This window comes from Balaenoptera physalus, assembly GCF_965194825.1.
Source record: "Balaenoptera physalus genome assembly, chromosome: 12".
NCBI lineage: Eukaryota > Metazoa > Chordata > Mammalia > Artiodactyla > Balaenopteridae > Balaenoptera > Balaenoptera physalus.
The window spans coordinates 922,689-946,069 of NC_138897.1; the positions used below are offsets into that span (position 1 = coordinate 922,689).

Genomic DNA, 23,381 nt, shown 5'->3' on the forward strand with positions numbered 1-23,381 from the left:
CTGCGACTGGGCCCGGTGGGAACAGTGTTCCTTCGCCCCATCCACCCCATAAGCGCCGGCATCTGGGGCTGCGGGTCGGCATGCAACGCGGGGCTGCCGACCCAGAAGCCCCGTCAGGCGCTGAGGCTGGACTTCGTGGGACTCTGAGTCCCGGCGTGCAACGCGCCCCTCTGTATCACGAATCCCCGTCAGGCGCCGTGAATCCCGGCGTGCAACGAGGGTCTCTGTCCTGCAGCCCCCGTCACCGGCTGAGGTCCGGCGTTATGAGAACTACAAGTCCCGGCATGCAACACTCTGTTCCCACAGCCCTCTATGCGCGGAGGGCTGGCTGGTGTCTTAGGACTGCGAGGCCAGAGTCCCAGAAACCCCATCAGGCGCTTTTGGTCCCGGCATGCAACAGGGGCTGACGTCCCACAACTCCTCCCATCACGTGCTGAGGCCGGTCGTCCGTCGTGGGACTACGAGGCCCAGCGTGCAGCGCGCCGCTGTCCCATGAATCCCAGGCAGGCGTTTGGAATCCCGACGTGCCTAGCGGGAGTCGTGGACTGTGGTCCCAGCATGCTGTGCGCAGTCTGGGGTTGGAGCTTGGTGGGCTCTGGGTTCCACGCGTCCCCCTGGGGTGCGTGTTTTGGCGTCTTGTCGGGGTCTGTCCCTTCCCGCACTGTCGGAGCCGCCTCGCCGTCGTGCCCGCCTGGGGAGGCCAGGTGCACTGTGCGCAGGGACCGGGAGCCACTGTGGAGACAAGCCGAGCCCGTCCGGGAGGAGGGGGAGTGGTCGTCGGCGGGGGCCTTCAAGGTCTTTCTTGATAGGATTTCTGAAGAGCTGCACTTTCTCTGGTGGGATTTGAACATAAGCACCTGTCCCAACGGCAGAGCCTCCAGGTGCATGAAACAAAAGCTGACGTAATTTAAGGAAGGCAGGCAGCAGTAGTACGTGCATAATTTTGCAGCACTTTGCTTTCTTCCGCTTCACAGATACTGCGTTTTTTACGAATTGAAGGTCTGTGGCAACCTTGCATGGAGCAAGTCTGTCGGCACCAATTTTTGCAGCAGCCTTTGCTCACTTCCTGTCTGAGTGTCACACTGTGGTAATTCTCGCAAACCTTTCCGTCGTTACTGGTTACGCTGATCTGTGATTGATGGCCTTTGGTGTTGCTGTTGTAGTGTTGGGGCGCTGACAGCCGTGCCCAGGTAAGGCAGGGAACTTAACTGATAAATGTTGTGTGCGTTCTGATTGCTCCACTGACGTGCGTTCCGTGTCTCAGTACCTCTCCTCGGGCCTCCCTATCCCCTAAGACGCAACAATATTGAAAATAGGCAAATTATTAACCCTACGATGGCCTCTACGCGTTCAAGTGAAAGGAAGAGTCGCACGTCTCTCACTTTAAATCAAAAGTTAGAAATGATTAAGCTTAGTGAGGAGGGCCTATCGAAAGCTGAGATAGGCCGAAAGCTAGGCCTCTTGCGCCAAACAGTTAGCCAAGTTGTGAACGCGAAGGACAAGTTCCTGAAGGAAGTTCGCAGCGCTACTCCAGTGAACACACGAATGATCAGGAAGCGAAACAGCCTCATTGCTGATATGGAGAAAGTCTTAGTGGTCTGGATAGAAGATCAGACCAGCCACAGCATCCCCTTAAGCCAAAGCCTAATCCGGAGCAAAGCCCTAACGCTCTTCAACTCTATGAAGGCTGAGAGAGGTGCGGAAGCTGCAGAAGAGAAGTTTGAAGCTAGCAGGGGTTGGTTCATGAGGTTTAAGGAAAGAAGCCATCTCCATAATGTAAAAGTGCAAGGTGAAGCAGCAGGTGCTGATGTAGAAGCTGCAGCAGGTTATCCAGATCTAGCTAAGATAATTAAGGAAGGCGGCTACACTACACAACAGATTTTCAATGTTGATGAAACAGCCTTATATTGGAAGAAGATGCCATCTAGGACTTTCATAGCTAGAGAGGAGAAGTCAATGCTTGGCTTCAAAGCTTCAAAGGACAGGCTGACTCTCTTGTTAGGAGCTAATGCAGCTGGTGACTTGAAGTTGAAGCCAATGCTCATTTACCACTCTGAAAATCCTAGAGCCCTTAAAAATTATGCTAAATCTACTCTGCCTGTGCTCTATAAATGGAACCACAAAGCCTGGATGACAGCACACCTGTTTACAACATGGTTTACTGAATATTTTAAGCCCACTGCTGAGACCTACTGTTCAGAAAAAAAGATTCCTTTCAAAATACTACTGCTTATTGACAATGCACCTGGTCACCCAAGAGCTCTCATGGAGATGTACAGTGAGATTAATGTTGTTTTCATGCCTTCTAACACAACGTCCATTCTGCAGCCCATGGATCAAGGAGTAATTTCAACTTTCAAGTCGTATTATTTAAGAAACACATTTCGTAAGGCTATAGCTGCCATAGATAGTGATTCTTCTGATGGATCTGGGCAAAGTAAATTGAAAACCTTCTGGAAAGGATTCACTATTCTAGATGCCATTAAGAACATTCGTGATTCATGGGAAGAGGTCCAAACATCAACATTAACAGGAGTTTGGAAGAAGTTGATACCAATCCTCATAGATGACTTTGAGGGACTCAAGACTTCAGTGGAGGAAGTAACTGCAGATGTGGTGGAAATAGCAAGAGAACTAGAATTAGAAGTGGAGCCTGAAGATGTGACTGAATTGCTGCAATCTCATGATAAAACTTTAACAGATGAGGAGTTGCTTCTTATGGATGAGCAAAGAAAATGCTTTCTTGAGACAGAATCTACTGGTGAAGATGCTATGAAGATTGTTGAAATGACAACAAAGGACTTAGAATATTACATAAACTTAGTTGATAAAGCAGCGGCAGGATTTGAGAGGATTGACTCCAATTTTGAACGAAGTTCTACTGTGGGTAAAATGCTTTCAAACAGCATTGCGTGCTACAGAGAAATCGTTCATGAAAGGAAGAGTCAATTGATGTGGCAAACTTCACTGCTGTCGTATTTTAAGAAATTGCCACACCAGCCGCAGCCTTCAGCAGCCACTGACCTGATCAGTCAGCAGCCGTCAACATCCAGGCAAGGCCCTGCACCAGCGAAAAGATTACGACTCACTGAAGGCTCAGAGGATGGTTAGCAATTTTTTAACAATAAAGTATTTTTAAGTTAAGGTATGTATGCTTATTTTTAGACATAATGCTATTGCACACTTAATGGACTACAGTATAATGTAAACATAACTTTTATTTGCATTGGGAAACCAAAAATTTGTGAGGCTTGCAATATTCACTTTACTACAGTGGTCTGGAACTAAACTCGTAATATCTCTGAGGTAGACCTGTCATGGTCTTTAGTTGGATCTCTCTCTCTCCCTTTGTTCTTCTCTCCCCCCATTTAAAAATTATGTAAATTATGTACATACCAAAGACTGTGTAACCCTAAAATGAACGTATCCGCCAATCTAAAATCTAGAACATGACCAATATTGTTACAGCTACCTATGCACTCCTTACCGCCCCATCTTATCCCCTTGATTCCCCACCAGAGGTGTCTGCCATCCTCAGCTTCATGTTTGTCTTTCTCCTTTTGTATGGTGTTTTGCTGCATTTGTATATGTGTATGCACAAAGATACTGTTTAGTCAAACTTTTTTTTGAGGTTTATAAAAATGCATCATGTTTTTAAATCTGAATGGCTTTTTCATTCACTATGAATCCGAATTTTATTCATATTATTTTATATGGGTATAGTTTATATATTGAGACTTCTGTATAATATCTTATTGTGTGAATATACCAGGATGTATTTATCTATCATCTTGTGAATGGACATTTGGATTGTTTTCACTTTTTGATATTCTGAAAATTGCTACAGTGAACATACTTCTGAGTGTTTCTTGGTGTAATGAGTTAAAATCTGAGGATATGTGCATAAGTGTGGAATTCCTGAATTAGGATATGCAAATGTTCAGATTTATGAGATAATGCAAAAATGGTTGTCTCAGTTTATATTCTCACCGCATTCTCAACAACTTGGTATTATCAGACTTCTTTATCTTTGCCAATCTAAATGAAAATCTGTGTTAAAATTAAGTTGTGGTTTTAATTTGCACTCTTCTGATAGCCTTTTGGCTTAGTATCTTTTCCTATTTTTTTAAATTTACCTTTTTTGTTTTCTGCAAAATGTCTATTCAAGTTTGTTGCTCAGCTTTCTATTGGGTTGTTTGTCTTTTTCTTGTTGAGTGGTGGTAGTTCCTTACGGTTTCTGAATACAGATCCTTTACTGTTTATATGTTACTCACATCATTTACCAATTCTTGGCTTGTCTTTTTCATGATCTTTTGAGAACAGAAGTCCTTAATTTTAAGAATGCATTCCCTAACCTGAGGTTATAAAGATAGCTTCCTTTTTTACTCCTAAAATTTGTAAAAGTTTGCCTTTCACAGCTAAGTCTTTAAATAATAAGAAACGGAAGTTTTGTATATGTTGTAAGGCAGGGATCTGATTTCTTTCCCATATGGGTAACCTGTTATCCCAGCACTATATACTGAAAAGCTTACCTTGTTCTCACTGAGCTGTGGTGCAATGTCTGATACAGAGTAAGTCTCTGTAAAGGTATGAGCTTATCTTGGACTTTCTATTCTCGGTTGTTCTTGTATCGTCTTAATTGCTGTAGCTTCATAATAAGGCATGACATTTGGGAGGGCAACTGCCCCACAGTAGTTTACTTATTTAGAAGTTTCTTTAGAAGTTTTGTGGCTATTCTTGGCCTTTGTTTCATAAATTTTTGAATTAATGTGTCAAGTTTATTGATAAAACCTGTTAGAGTTTTGATCAGAACTATATGGAATCTATAATTCAGTTTGGGGAGAAGTGACATCTTTATGATTTGAATCTTCCCATCCACAAACAGTATATCACTCCAGTTATTTAGGCCCCCTTTAAAATCTTCCAATAAGGTTTTATAATTTTCTGCATATAGGACTTGCACATTTTTGGTTAGATTTGTTCCTACTTACTTTATTTTTTGTTGTTGATACTTTTGTTGATACATGATACTTGTAAAAAATTGACATTTTTCAATTGACTGTTGGTGGTACATAAAAATGCAGTAGATATTTGCGAACTGATCTTATACCCATTTATCTTAATAGGTTCTTTTATTTTAAATAGTATATCAGTAGATTCTTCAGAGTTTTCAATGTAGGAGTTCATATCATTTCCAAATAATTGTTTTATTACTTCCTTTCCAAGTTTTATAGCTTTATTTCTTTTCTTGTCTTAATGTGCTAGTTTATCCCTATACTGCAGTGATGAACAGAATCAGTTATTGTGGTATCCTTGTTTTATTCCACATTTTAAGGGAAATGTTTCCAACATTTCCCCATTAGGAAAGATGTGTGATGAGCGTTTTTTGTATATTCATGATCAGGTAAAAGAAACTTCAGTCTATTCATAGTCTCTTAAAAGATTCTTATGACTATTTTAAAATATTATCAAATGTTTTCTGCATCTTTTGAGGTGATCATATGGCTTCCTCTTTTGTTAAAATTATAATATATATGCATATATATGCATACATGTACATATACACATATGCACACATACAGATATATGAATTCTGTTTATGTAACTAAAATTATGCATTCCTGGATTAAACCCAATTCAGTCATTAGATTTAGTTAGCTAATATTTTACTTAATATTTTTACATCCATGTTTATGAGTGAGAATAGTCCATATGTTTCCTCTTCTATATTATCCTTATTTAACTTGATATCAAGGCCAGTAGGTGTCATGAGATGAGTTGGGGAGCTTTTCTTTTCTGTTTCTAGTTCTATTTCTGAAAGATTTTTTGTAAGTGTGGAATGATCTGTTTCTTGAAAGTTTGGTGTAACCAGCCTTTATAACCTTTTGGTCTTGGTCTTGCTATTTCCTTGTGGGAAGATTTTACCCTGATGATTCAATCTCTATCCTAGTTATAGGTCTATTCACACCTTCTATTTCATCTTGAGTCATTTCAGAAATTGCATTTTCTAGGAATTTTGTCAATTTATTTGGATTCATTCTTATTTCTAGCATCTTAAATTGGATGTTTAAAGCATTAATTTTAGCCTGTCTTCTTTTTAAGTAAAACTTCAATGCCATTTGTTTGCTATTGCGTATCACTCTTGCTTCATCTCACTAGTCTGGATATGTAGTTTTTTCTTTACCAGTCATTCAATTATTCATTTATATCCATTATGATCTTTTTATTTGACGGATGGGTTATTTAGAAGTATATTTGAAAATGTCCAAAGCATGGGAATTTTTCTCCATCTTTTTATTGTTGACTTCTAAGTTAATTGCATTATGGTTAGATAACATAATCTGAATGATACTAATTCTTTGAAATTTAATGCAGTTAACGTAATTCCGGCATATGATTAATATGTACTTCAAAAGAATGTGTCATCTTTCCTTATTTGAATCAGGAGTCTATATCTACTCAATAAGTTAAGTTTGTTGAATGTGTTATTAAAATTTCCCATGTTTTTTTCCTGATTGACCAAGCAATGATTGAGAGACATATGTTGAAATCTCTCACTATGATAGTGGATTTACCAAATTCTCTCTGTAGTTTTATTAATTTTTTTGTGTGTACACACACACACACAATTGTATGCATACATACACAAACGGGTTGGGGGCAGAGGTTGCTATTAAGGCATACATGTTAAAAATTTTTATATCCTTGAGGAATTGAAACTTTTTGTTATGTAGAGCCCTCTGTATCCTGAATAATGCTTATCTATTAAAATGTTTTTTGCTTGAAGTAATATGACTGTCTTAACTTTTTTTTAATAAATGCTTGCCTGGTATATACTTCACTTTTACTTTTAGACTTTTTACACCTTAAGTTTAGGTATTCTCTTATAAATGGCATCTAGCTAAACTTTTATAATTCATTCTGACAATCTCCATCTTTTAGTTGGAAAGTCCAGGTCCAGTACATTTATATTTAACCTTCCAATTTTTCTTTGGATATCTTTTCTCCCTTATCATCTTTTTTCCCTTTGGGGATATATTGAGATCTGGTTTTCTGTTTATTTTCTTATATTTTTTTTCTTACTACATTTTTTTTTTTCATTTGGCGATCACCATTGAAGTTTTACCTTTGCGTATTGTGATTTATAGGAGAAATATATATTTGGTCTTCATCCACAGTGCCTGGATCACATCTCCCCAGACCCTTGGAATTTCCTGAGTGATAAGAACAATGGGATAATATCTGGTCTCTTGTCCTCAGTTCCTGCAAACACTTTCAGTAGGGCCACCGAAGGGTAGGGGCTGGTTGCCAGGAGAGCCAACCGTATGATTAGAGGGTTAGAATTTTCACCCCATCCCCACCTCCACCCTGAACTCCAGGGAGGAGAGATGGGCTGGAGGTTGAATCAATTGCCAGTGGCCAATGAGTTAATCAATTGTGCCTTAGTAACGAAGCTTCCATAAAAACCCAAAAGGACAGAATTTGGAGAGATTCCAAGTTGGTGAACATGTGGAGACCTGGCAGAGTCGTGCACCTGGAGGGAGCATGGAAGCTTCACGCCCCTCCCATACACCTTGCCCTGTGTATCTCTCCCACCTGGATGTTCATCTGTATCCTTTCTCCATATCCTTCTGTAATAAACTGGTAATCCAGTGAGAAAATGGGTTTTCCTGAGTGCTGTGAGCTGTTCTAGCAAATTAATCCAACTTGAGGAGGGGCTTGTGGGGACCTCTGATTCATAGGCAGTTGATCAGAAGTACAAGTAACAACTGGACTTGTGATTGGCATCCTGAGTTGGAGGGGGTCATTGGGATCTCGAATTTGTAACCGGTGGGTCAGGAGCATGAAACCTGGGCTTTTGACTGGAGTCTGAAGTGGAGGGCTGTCTTGTGGGACTGAACCTTAACCTGTAGAATCTGATTCTGTCTCCAGGGAGACAGTATCAGGATTGATTCGAATTCTTGGACATCCTGCTGGCATCTGAGAATTTCTTGTTGGTGTGGGGAAGCCTACACACACACACACACACACACACACACACACACACACACACACACACACATTGGAATTGGGTCCAGGAAGCCAAAAGAACCTTGTATTCCTAACTTAATAAATTTAAAGTGAATATTCCAGTTTCCTTCCAAACAATATATACATCTTAAAACACTATACCTCTGTTCTTCTCCAGACTTACACACTATAGTTGTCTAATATTTCAGTTCTGCCTTTTTACAATTCCCAAATTAGACATTATTTTCTAGACAATGTTAGTTTTGCTTTAACATATATTTACCAATTTATTTCTCATCATTTTTTTCTTAACATTTCATATCCTTTTTTTTGGTAACAATTTATTATGAAAGATACATTCCAATGAAAATAAACAGGTTCTACTAAAATGATGGATACCTAAAATATTTGTATAATATATAATCTACATATGACATGTACATGTCATACACATTTGTATATACTATGTTGTGTTGTAAATAAATCACATCTTACCTCTGGGATTAAGGCTCACCTTGGAGTATATTCTTTAGAATTCCTTTAGTAAAGTTCTGTTGGAATTAAACTCTCAGTTTCTGTTTATCTGAGAATGCTGTATTTTGCTCTCATTGTGGAAAGGTAATTCTGGTAGACATACAGCTATAGAGTGACAGTGGCTCTTTTCATTTAGAAGACATTTCATTAGATTCTGGTTTCCATTTTTTATTGTTGAAAGTCTGTTAATCCGGTTGTGGCTTTGTAGGTGATAGGTCTTCTCCTTGTCTTTGGGGTTCTGTAATTTTGTTTCAGTGTGTCTAATGGTAGGTTTCTTTTTGTTTTTACTGTTTGAAATATATTGTGAATTCATGGATTTCATTAATTCTTGAAAATTCTCAAGCATTATCTCTTTAAATATTTCTCTTTAGTCTCTCTGGAACTCTGAGTAGATATTTGTTGAAATTTCTTATTCTATAATCATCTCTCAATCTTTTAAAAGTTTTTCCTCTTATTTCTCTGTGCAGCATTCTGGGCAATTTCATCAAACATTGGCTGCAGTTTATTAATCTCACTTCATCTGTGTGTAATCTGCTGTGTAACTCATCTTTTGAAGCTTTACCCCAAAAATTATTTTTTGCATTTATGAAAGTTCTGTTTGGATATTTTTCAAATATGCCTGTTCATTTATAGCCTATTTTTACAATGCTTGCTTATAATTTTTGTAATTTTCTTTTTTCTTTTATAGGTTCACACCTAATTTGGCAGATTCTGATTCTGATCATTTGAATAATTGATGTCTTTGTGGGTCTGAGTCTGTTTTGTATTTGTACTTGTTCCTACCCATTCTTATTTATAGAAGTGTGTTTCCTTTTATGGTTGGTGCTGTTGTGAGCTCATATTTGGTTGATAACCTGTGGAGATCCTTGTGAAATTTGCTATGGCGAGAGCCAGAGGGTCCAAGATGGGGACGCTTTGGACCCTTCCAGGGTAGGAGTCTAGAGTTCACCTCTCCTGCTGTGCCAGGAGCCCAAGGCTTACCCTCCCCACCTCTGCAACCTTAGGTAGTTCTGATACTGGCAAGTTCTCTGAGGGCAACCCTGCTTCTTGTATTTTCTTATTGGAGTTCCCTCCCTGGATCCCTCATTAGGATTTCCTTGGCTTGAGAGACTTCAGGATGTCCCTTACTTCCTTCAAGCCCAATACTGACATGGCAAATTAAGTCCTAGGCAAAAATCTAATTGTTTTGTAGTGTGAGGGGCCCTTCAGAGTTTCTACACTGCCATACCACCCAAAGTGGAAATTCTTCTCTTTGATTTTTCTTCTCTGTTTGTTTTAAACTGGATCAAATGACCAAAGGAGAAGACATTCCCTTTCTCTGCATCCCCCTCCCCTCCTGGTTTTTTCCCCTCTTTTTCCCCACCTGGTTTTCTCCCTTTTTTGGTCTGTATTTCAAGGTACTGGTCTCAGAGGAGTCAGGTGCTTACTGTCCCTTTTGTTTTGGTGAGTGGGGCGGAGGAAAAAGGTGGAAATAGAGAAATTTCCTGTTAGTGGAAGAGCACTGTTGACATGTCTGGGAAAAAGATAATTGTGACTTAAGAATTTTAAGTCATTTGGAGGAGAAATCTCCATCAGATAAGGTATTTACAAACCACCAATACATCTGCATATAGGATGTTATTACATGATACATTAGAATAATTGTGCTGTACAACACAATACACAGACCAATTAAATCCATAAAGCGTGTAAGTACTGGGACTATTCTAGCATAGCAACGATTTACTGACTCTTTTTACCACTCCCATAGGCTTGGCTACACGGCATTTTACTTTCAGTAAAATGGCTCTTTGAGAACAGACAAATAATGAAAACAAAGTTATTCCGGGTACAAGGAACATTCTACCATTTTTTTTACAAAGAGGGCAGTAGTACACATGGTGTGCATTTTGGAAAGCAGAAGGCAGCCGGGAACACTGAAATGGTTCTCGTGCTCAGGAGGAGGCAGTCACTAGGGGTGAGGACGTCCGTGGCCCTGTTACCAGGAGAGCAGCTGGTGTGCTGTGCGGGCTGATTTCTCCCCATGAGTCAGAAACAGTCCCTTTAAACAATCCCAGAAAAATACCAGAATAGAGGGTGTGCATCAGAACCCACCCACGTGCCTGGCCAGACCTCCCAGGCTGCTTCTCATACGAACCGTGACTTTTTCAGGAGCGTCTCCCAGCCCTTCGGAGCACTTAGGTGATCATGAGAGAAGAAGTAGACGGATTCTCCCTGTTCTCTTCACTGCTTTGCTTCCCAGTAAAGGGAAACGCTGTGACGTCTGCTTGGTTCTACTGGAGTAGCCCATGAGATTATGACTCTAGTGGCAGTGCACAGAGTTCGAAGGGTTTGGTTTTCTCAGCATCCTCACCAGGTATACTGTCAGTTACAGTGGGGTAGAGATGGAATGGAAGCATTTTACGACTGGAGCCTTCCCATATGGCTCGGGTTTAATTTTTTAAATTATTATTTCAAGTTGGGTGTTAAGAAAACATAGTTTAGCGTGAATCTGATTCACAACTCCAAGCCACAAGTTTTCATTTGAAAATGTATCTGGTTCAGAACTTGATAGTCAGCCCTTCTCCTGGACTGAGGGTCAGCTTTTCTAGGTCTGAGACGGGCCCAGTGCATTACATGAGAGGGAATGAGTTAACGGGCTCTGCCGTGTTCATTTTGTCTCACGTATTCCCTCTGGAACAGCAGGACAGCAGGCTCCTGACCACTGCATATTATAATGTTTGCTTTGCTGCTGCAAAATATATTTTTTGGGAAAATGAGCATGAGACTCATTTGATTTTACATCATCAGATGGGTGTAAAAAGGCTGTTAAAAGAGAACCCTAGCCTTTATAGGCTGAATGCAGAGAGACCGTGCAGCTTATGGAGGATTTCTTCTGTTTATTTTTTAAATTCCTATAGGAGGTTATTGATGCTTTCTTTATTTGACTATGGGTTTAAGAAGAATCTTTATCATTTAAAGATGTGTGCTGAACTATTTTACAGATGAAATAATAGGATACCTGGGATTTATTTCTAAATAATCAGGTTTAGTGAATGGTACATATGATGGAGCAAGATAGGTTCTGTACTGATAATTGCTGGAGAAGGATAAGAGAAACAGTATCTTTGCATGTTTGAAAGCTTTCATAATAAAAAGTAAAATGTTCTGTTAGGGGAAATAATCTTCCTGCATAAATTCCGCGTTTAATTTACGTACACATTACCTCCTAATACGCTTCTCATCTTATGACTGCCAAGTTTCCATTACAGCCGCTGGAGAGAGAGTTTATAAACAGCAGGTCCCAAGATGACCGTCTTCGTGTAATTCACATCAGAGAGTGGGTTGGAGCCCTCGCCTGTCAGTCCATCCTCTAAATCCAGCACAAGACAGACGTGAAAATATACTGTGGGGTTGAGAGAGTCCTTAACAGGAAGCAATCTCTCTCCGGTGACTCTTTAAAATGTTATTTTGTGTTAAATTTTACGATACAGACCATGAACATCCTAGAATTTCAAGTTCTGTTCCATTGATCTTTCTGTCTGTCCTTATGCTAACAGCAGATGATCTTGATTCCTATAGCTTTATAGTAAGTTTGAAATCCAATGGTGTAAGTTCTCCAACTTTGTTCTTTGTCAAAATTGTTTTGGCTATGCTAGGTCCTTTTCATGTCTATGTAATTAATAGGCTCAGTTTGTCAATTTCTACAAAGATACGCTGGGATTTTGATAATGACTGCATTGAATCTCTACAACTTGTAGGGAATTGACATATAAATAATATTGAATCTTTCAATCTATGAGCATGGGATGTCCCTCATGTAAATTTTCTATAATTTTTCTCAGTGATGTTTTATAGTTCTCAGTGAATTAATCTTGCACTTCTTTTTTTGCATTTAATACTAGGTATTTTATTCTTTTTGATGCTATCGTAAATGGAATTATTTTCTTAATTTCATTTCAGGTTGTTTGATGATGGTACAGTTGACCTTTGAACAACACGAGGGTTAGGGGCACCAACCCCCCGTGCAGTCACACTGTGTATAGCTTTTCACTTCCTCAGAACTTAACTACCGATACCCTAATGTTGACTGGAAGCCTTACCGATAGCATGAACGGTCAATTAACACATGTTTTGTATGTTATATATATTTATACGTGGTATTCTTATAAAATGTAAGCTAGCGAAAAGAAAATTTTATTAAAAAATCATAAGGAAGAGAAAATACATTTACAGTAATATGTGAATTTATTTAAAAAAATCAGCACGTAAGTGGACCTTCACAGCTCAAACCTGTGTTGTTCAAGGGTCAACTGTATATGAAAATAGAATTGATTTTTGCACAGTGGGCTTGTATCCTGCAATCCTGATAAGCTCATTTATTAGTTCTAGTGAGATTATTTTGGTATATTTGAATTTTCTTTATACAGGATCAGGTCATCTGTAAATAGACAGTTTTATTACTTCTTTTCAATCTTCATGCTTCAATTTATTTTCCATCCTCTCATTCTCTTCCTTCTGTTTTGGCGGAGCAAGTATTGCTCTCTACGACCTCCAGCACAGCGTTGAGTGGGAGTGGCCAGAACAGATATCCTTGCCTTGTTCGCAATCTTAGGAAGGGAAAGCACATCACTGACTGTGATGTGTAGGTTTGTTTACATGCCCATTATCAGGTTAAGGATATTCTTTCCTTGTCTATTGAGAGGTGTTTTTGTCTGTTTGTTTCATTATGGATAGGTGTTGGATTTTGTCAATGAGATTTTTCCACACCTATTGATTGATCGGTTTTCAGATGTTCATCCAACCTGCATTCCTGGGATGAATTCCAATTGGTCGTGGTTTATAATCCTTTTTATGTGCGGCTAAGATTTTGCTAAGGGTTTTTAAGGGTTCGTGAGAGAGATTGGTGTGAAGTTTTCTTGTAACGTTTTGTCTGGCTTTGGCGTCAGGGTGGTAGTGGCCTCACAGCATGAGTTGGGAAGTGTTACCTCCTCTTTTTTTCTGAAAGAGCTTTTCTCTAAATATTTGATGGAATTCACCGTTGAAACCATCTGGGACTGAGCTTTTCTCTGTGGGAAGATTTAAAATCACCAGTTGAATTTCTTTTCTTGTTACAGGTCCATTCCAATTTTCTGTTTCTTCTTGAGTCAGCTTTGATCATTTGTGTCTTTCTAGGAATTTGTCCGTTTCCTCTTCATTGGTACACGGTTCTGAATATTTCCTTGTAATCCTTGCCGGTATGGTTGGTCGTGATAGCCCCTCTTTCACTGCCTGTTTTGCTCATTGCGTCTCCTCCCTTTTTCCTGGGCCAGTCTAGCTCAGGGTCTCTCAACTTGAGAATTACTGACCTTTGGGGCTGAAGAAGTCTCTGTTGCGAAGGGCTGTGGCTGACGTGGAGATGGGCTTCGAGGTGTGTGACGTGAGGGCACCGTAGCGGGAGCAGGTCTGGGCAGGGGAGAGGTGAAGCTGTGTGGCCGTCAGAGCTGTCCCCAGACGCTGCTCGGGCTTCTCCTCCGGCCCTGCTCAGGCCCCCATGGCTCTGGCTGAGGCACCGAGGTTGGAGGGGCTGCCCTGCTTCTGCAGCAGGGGGGCAGTAAAGCCCTCCTGGGGGGGCGGATCGGGGCTGGAGCTTCTCTGACCCCACGCACGAGGGCACCTTCTCCTAAGCGTCCAGATGAGGGAGACCAGCTTAGGGCATGAAGACGTGAGCTGTGCCCGTAGCAGAACTAAGGTCATGTTGGCTTCTCTGGAGGTCTCGGGGCCACGTTTCCACACACTGCAGTGGGAGCTCGCTCCCGGCAGGATGGGAGGCCACTCTGAGTACTCTCCCTCCCAGAAAATGTGCTGTGCACAGAAGTGTTTGTTTTCCACTTTATCCACACCTGTAGCTGCATGAGGCTGAGGCTACATCTCAGCTGGAAAATTAACACTTGAATCCTAAATAATAATAATTACTGTTTCTGGTTATTTTGAATCTACTGACAAAGACCTTTACAAAATAATTGCACTGATCAATCCCCTATGAGTTACAGGGGAAGATTCTTGAGTTGGTGTGTGATGAGAACATTAGTGGGAATTCTGTAATGGGGTTCTGTTTAGTAAGTGTAATTGTAAGGAATATATCGTGTTAAACTGCCTGACGTAGCGTCTTGTAATAGCACATGGTTTCCATCAAGGAGCAGATGTTTCTCAGCCTCCCCTTAGAATAAAACATCATAATCTAACCACACCCACCAACTCCACTGTGAAGCGAGAGCAAAGCACAGGCTGCACATTTCAGATCTGTGTAATTGCAGCTTGAAAGCACTTTTTTTTTTAGGGTGAAATGGCCTTAAAAAGAAACAACTTTTTAGAATATCAGCCAAAGGAATCCTGGGAAAATTGTGTTTAGTAGGAACTGTAGCTGTGGTTTACAAACAAACAAATGAAGAAATTGATTTCTACTTAAGATTTCTGGCCCCTGGATGTAAACTTCATGTCCCCAAGACAAAGCAGAGAAAAAGACGCCCTCGGCGCCATGCTCCAGATAATTTAACTTCACCATAAGAAGGCAGAGACAGTATTTTCTCTTTCTGTTCATATTGAATCCTTTCACAATTGTTCTTTTTTGAAAATCGACATATACTTTCTACCATGTAATTCATCCCTTTAAAGTGTACAATTCAGTGGGTTTTAGTATATTCAAAAAGGTAGGCAACCACCAGCACTCTCTAATTCAAGAACTTTTGTCACTTCCCCCAAAAGGAAACCCGGGGCCTAAAATGTTTAGCAGGAGCTCGCTTCTCGGTGTAATGAGAGGTCACGGCCACTAGATGGAGACATTCCTTCAGCGAATTTCTCTGCGAAGCCTCGTCCTGAGTTGTGCTCCGGTGGGGATGGCAGGGCTTCGGTGCTGGATTTCAGGGTCCTCGCGCTTCTCTAAAGGCAAACGTTGTTTTTTCAAGCAATTTCCCCAAATTGCGACGCTGAGGCTTTTTAGGCAGCATAGGGGCAAACGTGTATTAATTTATTCATTATATATTTATTATGTGTTTGTTTGAATGTGTAATAGAAAAAATACAACAGATACATTAAGGCCATGATGTTATTTGTTTTACTTAGGGTAAGGACACTTTTTTTTTTTTTTTTAAAAAGGATTACATTTAAAATTAAATAAAATTATTAAGTAACTATCACAAGTGACGTGCGAATACGGCGAAAGCTGTGTGGGTGCTTAGGCCGCTGGGCTTCGGGGGCAGTGCTGGGAGGGTTCAGTAAAAACCCCTTAACCGCAGCGAGAATGGGAAGTTTCATCTCCAGAAACGAACGATCCTCTCACGTATGGACCGAGAGTCCTCCACCTGCCGATCAGCGGGGAATAATCCCAGCTCTTACACTCGGGCTCTCTCAGGCCTCTGAAGCGGAAGCCCTTGGATTTAGTTTGTACTCTCAGACAGCCATGCAGGCGGACAGCTGCCCTCAGTCATTTGGAACCTCCTTGCGCTGATAACGCGGTTGGGAAGCCGGCCCTTTGTAGAACTAGAGGCCCAGCTGTGCGTGCCTGGAGCCCTGTCCGGGACCGGGCACGTGGTAGGATCCGGGGAGGATCTCTGGGGGCAAGCAGCAGGTAGCGGGGCTCAGCGAACGCCTTTGGAGCTGGAAATCAGGATCTGGAAATAACAACGTTAGTGGGCGAGTGGCTCGGGGCTCCCCAGCCTCTTTCCACTCTGGCCTCCCCTCCCCGCAGTGAGCCCCTCGGCTTCTCACCCAGCCCACCCCACCTGGGACCGTCCTCAAGGCGTGCTCACCTCCTTCTGATTCCATCTGAGTGACGACCTTGTGAGGCAAGAGGCCTCATTATCCCTGTTTTCTAGATGAGGAAACTGACACCCAGAGCAGCTAAGCAACTTAATTGGTTACTGGAGAAATGGCATTTGAATGTTGCTCTTCTAACTCCAGATTTTCTCTCACTGGATTGTACTGTCTCAGGATTGTTCTCACCTCAGCACGACAGTGCACTTGCACAAATACACAAATTAGTCGTCTCTCGTGGTAACTGCCAGCTTTTTTGTGGGGAAAACAATTGGAATGAAGAACCTGAGACAGTACAGCGTTCCTCCTCATCATAAAGTGTTGCAAGTTCGAGGGAGGGATTCATGTACTAACTCGTTGCCTTTGTGAGAACAAATTGTGGAATTGGGTGATCATATTACATAAGGGGTGACACTCCTACTAGTAAAGCATCTGCTTAAAATGCTGGGGGATACGCACGCATGAAGGAGTGTCTGCTGAGGCAATGAATGGATGGATAAATTAGATAATAAACACGGTACCTGGTCTGAAGGGATTAGCAAGCTACCAAAATCTACCAACACTGCAGAACCCAGAGCCCTGTCCCCGGTGGGTCCCCTCCCTGGAGCCGCCCGTAGGGACTCTGGGCCAGTTGTCACACACACGTTGGAGTGAGGGTCTCTGGTTTGCATTCTTTCCTGTCACCGCACTGCGGTACAGTTTACCTTCAGAAGGGTGTGTGCAAGAGGGACCTCTATCTCTGTAGTCAGTAACCTCCACGTGAAAATGGCAACGTCCAGCGTGGTCAACAAGGGAAGAAAGGACCGGGCTTCGGAGAGAAGCGCTGTCCTCGTGCCGGGGAGTTAGGTGCGGGTCCCCAGAGGAGCTGGAGGCGCGGAGGGCCGGGGGCAAGAAGGTGACGCGTCCCGAGCGGAGCTGGGAGGTGGGAGCCCGTGCCACGTGCACGGACCTCGCGGGCCGTGCCCCCTGCCCGGTGTGACTGCTACCCGTGCCCCATCACCGCCCCCGTGGGTGCCCTGGTTGCAGAGAACGCACGCGCCGCCCGTCTTGTAATAGGGTGCGAGCCGGGGAGGGCAGGGGGTCTGCGGGCCAGAGGCTTGGAGGCCTCGCTGATGCCTGTCACATCGACGACAAGTGGGTAAAGCGTCGAGACCCAAGGGGGCGGGGCCGAGGAGGCCGCAGGGCAGGGGCGCGGGGCGAGGATGGCAGACGGCGTCGAGTCAGGCCGCGCAGCCTTTGGAGGCTCCCTGGGTGACGCCCGCTGAAGCCTAGATGGGGGTCTAATAGTCGCCGTTGGTCGTCGCTGGTGAAAATCCTGGCGGCCCGGTCGGGCGGCCCCGAGGCTCACGAGCAGGCCCTGCGTGACTGGCGGGCGGGGCCGGGCTGGGCGCTGCCGAGGCTTCCAAAGCCGCCTCTCCCTGTCCCTGTCCCGTCTCCATCTCTGTCTCCCTCTCTCTCTCCCTCTCTCTCTCCTTCGCATCACAGATTTTTATTAGCAGAAAACTTATCTGGAGATGACATTGGTTATCAATGTCAAAATCAGTAATTACAGGTACATCTCAATTGGACGAGTTAAGTTTTACAAACCTGTGTAAAAGTAGCTCAGAGAAAGACGAAGTCACACATTAAAATACAACGGCGGCTAGGTGTGTCCGCGAAAGAAGTGAGAGCTTTGTGTCCACGGTGCCACTATTCTCAGCCCGCAGAGGTGTCTGTCTGCTGACGGACGGACGGACAAGGAAATGTGGTGACGGACGCGGGGGAATATGACATCCGTGAAGAGGAAGGCGCCTCTGACTCAGGCCGCAGCCCGGGTGAGCCTGCTCGGTGAGACGAGCCTGTCACAACACGGCGCGCACCGTCCCATCCACTCGTAAGAGGGGCTCAGAGTCGTCAAATTCATAGAAAGTGGGGGGGGGAGGGGAGTTGGTGTGGCACGGGGACCGAGCTTCAGTTCTGCGAGATGAAGAGTTATGGGGGTGGATGGTGGTGGCCGCACAACAGCGTGAATGTGCTTAAAATGCCACTGGGCTGTGCGCTTAAAATGCTCAAGATGGAAGATTGTACGCGTAGCTCGCCACAGTTTTAAACCCAGGGAAGGAGCTCGCCATTACAGGAAGGACTTGCACACACCGGCGCGGCGTTGGGCGCTCCGCCGAGGTCGCTCTGCGGTGAGGACCTCGTCTGCAGGGCTCGTGGGGCGCAGGGCTCCTCTGAAGGCCCCGCTCCTCCGGAGGCAAAGACACGAAACGTGGGGGCTTTGTTTTGATTCTCTCCTTCAGACGGGAAGGAGGAATTCCAGCATCACAGCGAGACGCTAGGACCAGCACTCGGAGCTGGTGTTTCAGGCACAGAGGGGACAGAGGCCCCATCAGGGTGTCGACCCGCAGGGTCCCCTGGGAGAAGCTGCATGCCCCACAGAGCGCTCGCTGGACGTGCGTGGGGGCCACGTCCTCTGTGCCCTCTCCCAGCCCTTTTCACTCCGTGTAGTATGGCCGGCCACGTTCCATCCATCCCGTGATAGGAATCTGTGATATGTTTTAAGTGGATGTCATTCTTTTTCTCAAGTCCCATAAAACCTGCCCTAATGGTCCAAGGCCTTTTCCTCCCACTCAGACTCCCAGTGGGAAAGTCTCCAGCTGCCAGGAGCCTGCTCGTGGGCCCCTGTCCTCCTGCCGACTCAGGCTCGGGGCCTCCCCCGAACAAAGGGCCGCCGCGCCTCACCGACACGTGCTGCAGTTGAGGGAGGTGTCCTCAGAGCGTTCCCACGCCATCGGAAGCGTCTCTTAGCCCAAGTCGCTGGTTTGAGGACAGAAAGCACAGCTAGAACAATTCGAAGAGCAGGGCAACCCGCCAGCTTACACGGAAGCAAAATAAATGCTCTTTTCTTACAGAAACTTCTCAAGAAATGTTACTTCTCAGGAAATGTTTTCGCTGAAACATTTAAGTCTATAAAAACTTTTTAGATCGGAGTTTCTTATTTACAGTTTCCAAACGTTGGCAAAGTGTGCCTCGGCCCAGATGCCTGGCAGGGGAGATCAGAGCTGAACAGAAATTTCTCACTTTAAAACAGAGACATTTAAAACCGATAACATTTTTCACAAGGTTGGTGACAACGCCAGGTGGACGCGCCCCTTCCAGGCACCTTCTTTTCTGATTCTGGCCCGGAGAGAAGCAGGGCCTCAGGGCTACCAGCAGAAGGCCTTGGAGAGGCAACTGTGGAACTTCGTGAGAAAAACCTGGAATCTGCCCAATTTCAGAGACTTCAGAGGCACTGGCAGCTCAGAAACCCGTTGACCAGCTCGGAAGCTGAGCTTTCCATCGAGCTCCTCTCCAGACCCTGGGCTGTGATGTTGATGTGGATGGGAGCCTGGGGGCCCTGCTGTTTTCTCGGGGGGCCTCTCTCTGAGCCCCTCCCTGGCCTCTGCCCCATCACAGCGACTAGAGGGGCCGTTCCTGCTAGAGGCCACAGGCAGCCCGAGGCCCACCCGCGCGGGGCTGGGCCACTGTTCCTCCCACGGTGCCCGTCAGGGGCCAGGGGCCCAGCCCTCCCCCAAGTCTTCCAAGAGCCAACCCCCACCCCTCCGCCTCACTGAGGCAACGGGGGCAAGTCAGAGCTGCCTGTGGCCCGCGGGGCCCAGGCTCAGGGGCGAGGTCGCTGCTGTGGGCACGTCTGGGGCGGGTTTCGGGCCTGGAGCAGTGTGAGCCTGACACCACGTGCTCGGGTAAAATGGGGGCAGGGTCCCCGTCTGAAGGGCGTGGGTGCCGCCTTCTGGCTCCGGAGACCCCTGCCCCGCGTGCCTGCTCAGGCCTCCCCGCGGTCCACGCCGGCCGGTGCTCAGTGCCAGGGCCTGCGGGGTCAGAGGGCTGGACCTCGACGGCCCCTGCACCTTGTGTTCCGGCCCGCATCTGCCTGCCCTGCAGCTGTGGCCGGAGGAGGCGGTGGCCCTGCATGGCTGTGGCTGGGACGCACCGACGGCCCCCAGTGCCCTGCTGTCGCTCTCCTCAGCGCCCTCCGCAGAGCCGCGCCATCTGACTGGCTCTCTGCCCCCTCTCACCTCGGGCGCTGGGCCCTGAGGGACACTCGCCTCCCACGTGGAGCTCGATGGTCCCAGGCCCTCGCTGTGAGTCCTCCGGGGTCACCCTCCTGGGGTGACTCCGCCTGGGGTCAATCCTCCTGGGTCACCCTCCTGGGGTCACCCCTCCTGGGGTCACTCTCCTGGGGTCACTCTCCTGGGGTCACCCTCCTGGGGTCACTCTCCTGGGGTCACTTCTCCTGGGGTCACCCTCCTGGGATCAACCTCCGGGGTCGTCCTTCTGGGGTCACTCTCCTGGGGTCACTCTCCTGGGGCCACCCCTCCTGGGGTCACCCTCCTGGGGTCACTCTCCTGGGGTCACTCCTCCTGGGTCACCCTCCTGGGATCAACCTCCGGGGTCGTCCTTCTGGGGTCACCCTCCTGGGTCACCTTCCTGGGGTCACTCTCCTGGGGTCACCCTCCTGGGGTCACTTCACGTCGACGCCCGTGTCTGTGGTCAGGGCGCCTTCTGAACCGCCATGCGGGTGGAGGATGGGTGACCTTCTGGTTAGTTTTCACGTCAAGGCCACATGGATGACCCCTGCACAGCAGGGGCTCGGGGACGCTGGTTGATGAGCGGCTACATGATAGAGCAAGCGACTGAAGGATGAGGAACGTCCCTCAGGCAGAAGAGCCACCCGGAAAGACAGACAGAGGGGAGGTGTTTAGAAATGCAGCCTAAAGAGTGTAACACTTTCCTTCATGAAGACTGTGTCACGTGTTATAGATATTGAAATGTAGCACATAAATTACTTTCCCTGAACGTAGAATTTTGCTGCGAGATGGCCTGAGCCTTGTACCTGAGAGTTTTGCCCTAAGTAGAAGTCGTTCCACATCTATTGACATCGTGGTGTCCCTGAGGAGGCCACCCCCCACCCCCTGGCCGGCGGCAAACCTGCCGCAGAAGCAGGATGTGGTCCAGCCCTTTATAAGATACCCCACATTCATATTTGTCCCATATTCATGTCTTCATTTAGATTTTGGGATTTTTTTTAGTGTCAGAATTCGTATTTAATTTATTTTACTTATACTTCTGCTTTTTTGTTTTGGATCGTTTATTTTTCTGATATTTCCTAGATGTTTCAAATTCCTAGAACATTCCTACAAGCTCTTTGGACCCCATCACGCTAATAAAAAATTTATTTAAAAATACAAGTATAAACTAACATTGAATGTAACTTGCCTTAGTTTCTTTAGTCCCCCATCCCGTGGAAACCTGCTCTCATGCGTCAGAAGCAGGAAAATATTGTGAAGCCTGGCAGACAACGCACAGCACAAACCACCGTCCGAGCGCTGACTGTGCCACAGGACGAGGGAAGTTCTCATGCCCGCAGACCTGGGGTCCTGGGAGGTGACTCACACGCCGTCGCCGGGCAGGAACAAGGCCTGCTGGACACGGGGGCCCCTCGAGAGGTCGGCCACAGCACGAGACCCTCTCACCGTCCACTTTTCTGTTTTGCCTTTAAGGTTTTTCACCCCAAAAGTATTAAAAGCTCATAACGCCAAGATACAAGCATAAAACGACAAGTACAGTTAAAATTCAACATTAACAAAAACTGATTCAAGGCGGCAATTCTGTGTCCCTGGACTCAGACACGAGTTTCAGCCTTGAGCTTGGGCGGCAGGGGGCCCGAAGCACGGCTGTCCCCTTGGGGCTCAGGGTCTCGAGGGGCCCTGGGTCTCAGACCTGAGTGCTTACCCTGAGGGCCCGTGACGCGAGCTGCTCACAGAGGGATTTTGCCGACCACCCCACTTCCCGTTTTCCCTGTGCGCCTTCTCGTGCCCCCAGGCCCCACGTTACTGCTCTGCTGGCTTTGGGGCCGAGGAGGGGCTGCATTGGCTGCGTGGCCCACACACGTGGGACAGAACACGAGCCGGACGTCGATGCTGACTCTGGGGACCTGGAAGGACAGCAGAGCTTCTGTTCCAGCCACCGAGGCCTCTGCCGGCTGCCCGCTGTCCCCCGCCGGCTGGGTGTATCTGGGGATGTGTAGTCAAGGGGTCGGAGTGGGGTGGTGTCCAGGAAGGGACGACGGCCTGCCTTTCTCGGCAGGACAGGCCCAGCTGCGAGACCACCGAGTGGGCGCATCCCCAATCCCGGGCCCTTGAAGGGTCTGTAAGCGGTGAGCGGGGCCGGCCCGTCTGCCCCCGGCAGGGCAGCGCCCGGCGGCCTGGGTGAGCTATCCAGGCCCACTGTGTGCCAGGCAATGTCTGGGGCTGTGTTCACACCGGGGGACGCAATGCGGACCTCAGTTCAGGAGACAGGCAGGGAGCAAAGCAGGGGCTTGTCAGGTGGGAAACAAGCCACCGAGAAAAGGAACCAGGGGAGGGAGCGCTGGGGGCAGGGGGCAGATTTAAGTAGGACAGACAGGGCAAAGGTCAGCGGGAGGTGGGGAAGGCACATGGGCGTCCTGGGCGAGAGGGACTTCCCAGCACATCTGGTGCCTTTGGAGCAGCGGTGGAGGGCCGTGCAGGAGGGGCCCACGCGGCGGGGCGGGGCGCGGCCCCCGTGAGGACAACGGGTGGGAGGTGCTGAGGGCGGGAGATGATGCCGCCTGGAAAAATGCCCGGGGGCCAATCCTCCTTCTCACCTCACCCCCTGCTGCAGTCCCAGGGCCCTGGGACGGCCCCGGGTCAAAGGTCAACATGCCGGCTGTCCTAGTGTCGCTTCCTGTGTCCTGGAACATTGGGCCGCACGGCAAGCCAACCCAGTGGTTCTGGGGGCCGTTTAGGACTCGGAGGGGGGCTGGGTGTTGAGAAGCTGGACACCCACGGAGCCCGAGGTGTTTACAGGGCAGCAAATTAAAGCCATGGTGACCTCTGACCCCAGCCATGAGAGGTCGCAGCCCTGCTAGTCCCTCCGCTGGGCGCCATGTGCCACGAGCCCCGAAACGTTTGCGTGCTCAGGTCAGTAATTCCACGTCCTTGAGTAATTCCCAGGGGAGATTAGATGGCCCTCGCGTTGACGCACGTGAGGTGTTCTCTGCAGCA

At 46.4% G+C, this 23,381-nt stretch overlaps 1 long non-coding RNA gene across 1 annotated transcript; it reads left to right on the top strand.

Annotated features, from left to right (window-relative positions):
- Positions 1-41: 41 nt before the first annotated feature.
- Positions 42-15,645, top strand: LOC309640155. The gene is made up of 2 exons (XR_014252074.1): positions 42-619; positions 975-15,645. It is a non-coding gene; the product is annotated as an uncharacterized lncRNA (long non-coding RNA).
- Positions 15,646-23,381: the final 7,736 nt, after the last annotated feature.